General features: G+C 49.9%; 1 non-coding gene across 1 annotated transcript; it reads left to right on the top strand.

Annotated features, from left to right (window-relative positions):
• The first annotated feature begins 960 nt into the window (after positions 1–960).
• LOC114501086 lies at positions 961–1,067 on the top strand. Its single transcript, XR_003684860.1, has one exon. It is a non-coding gene; the product is annotated as a U6 spliceosomal RNA (small nuclear RNA).
• The last annotated feature ends 513 nt before the right edge of the window (positions 1,068–1,580 follow it).

Raw genomic sequence — 1,580 nt, 5'->3', positions numbered from 1 at the left:
CCCCGTGGACCTTATTTTGTCTAGACCCCCAGCAGGATCTCTGCTGTCCCCTCCAGCAGGGGGACTGCAGGGCAGAACCAGCACAGCTTTGGGTCCCAGGACCCTGGGCTAGTCCCAGCCCTGCCACACACAGCTGTGTGACCTCAGGTATGTTCACTGACCTCTCTGAGTCTGTTTACCCCCTACGGTGCAACCAACAGTAGTACTCTACCCAAAAATGATTCGAGGCTTTCTTCATTCACTCCCAGCCCTACCTCCCCTGTCTTTCTTTTTATCTTCAGCGAATATTACTTATATAGCACTTACTTCATTCCTGGTAGTTTTGTAAACTATTTATTCTTGATTTAATCCTAATAAGAACCTGATGAGGGAAGCACTGTGACTATCTTATTCTACAGATGAAGACGCTGAGGCACAGAGAGGTTAAGTAACTTACCCAAGGTAACACAGCTTTTTAAACAATGGAAATAAAATGAACATATAACATTACACACAGCTTTTAAAAGGCAGGAATCAAACCCAGGAAGGCTGGCCCTAGAGTTCATGCTTTTAACTAACTTCCATACTCCACACTGAGACAATGTGGGCAGGATATTGTAGTGTGCATTTCAACACAGGGAAATGCTTCCTAAAGGGCTGCTGTGGTTACTGGGTGACCTTGGGTACATCATTTTACTCCTGTAAGTCTCTATTTAAAAAAAAATCCTTGAAATGGGACTAGTGCTACTTCTCCGACAGGTTTGTGGTGAGAATTCCATAAATAACGGCTGTGTGCCCTGACCGGTGGGCTCAGTTGGTTGGACGTTGCCCCATAAAGCAAAAGTCCGCCAGTTTGATTCCTGGTCAGGGTACACGCCTGGGCTGCAGACCTGGTCCCTGGCCGGGGGCGCGTGCAGGAGGCAGCTGGCTGAGGTTTCTCTCCTTGCCTTCCCCTCTCTCTAAGAATAAATAAAATCTGTAGTGCTTGCTTTGGCAGCACCTACACTAACACTGGAACGATACACAGAAGATTAGCACAGCCCCTGCACAAGGACGACACGCAAATTCGTGCAGTGTTCCATATTTGGGGGGGAGTGGTGGGAGATAAATGCAGACAACTGTAATTGAACAGTAAAATAATTTTTAAAAATCTTTTAAAAAGTAAATGAATAAAATCTTTAAAAGAACAATGGCTGCAAAGCATCCATCACAGACCCTCCCACAGAGCAGGCCAGGCATGGGCTTTGGGGGCCCCCCTCGCCGGAAGGGCCGGGAGGAAAGGGATCAGGACTGGCGAGAGAGGCACATTCACTGAGCTGGCAAAAGCCAAGTGTAGGAAAACCGCCGCCTTGGGGGCCCAGGTGAAGCAACAGGGGACACAACAGGTGTGCAGAGCACAGGTACAGGGCCTCTGGGACAGGAGGTGGCATCGGGGCCCAGGCAGGGGAAGAAGGGTGTGAACAGCGATGGTGCCATTTGATCCTCACAGCAGCTCTGAGCAAACAAGAGTCACAGGGAGAGGATGTGCCAGCACTGTTCTCCGGGGAAGGGGTGGCGCCAGGCTTTGCCTCCACCACTGCTCGTGGCTTCTCTCCCCCCTC

Source organism: Phyllostomus discolor, chromosome 6 (genome assembly GCF_004126475.2).
Source record: "Phyllostomus discolor isolate MPI-MPIP mPhyDis1 chromosome 6, mPhyDis1.pri.v3, whole genome shotgun sequence".
NCBI lineage: Eukaryota > Metazoa > Chordata > Mammalia > Chiroptera > Phyllostomidae > Phyllostomus > Phyllostomus discolor.
Note: the sequence above shows the minus strand (reverse complement) of the source record. Positions and strands in the feature narration are given on the sequence as shown.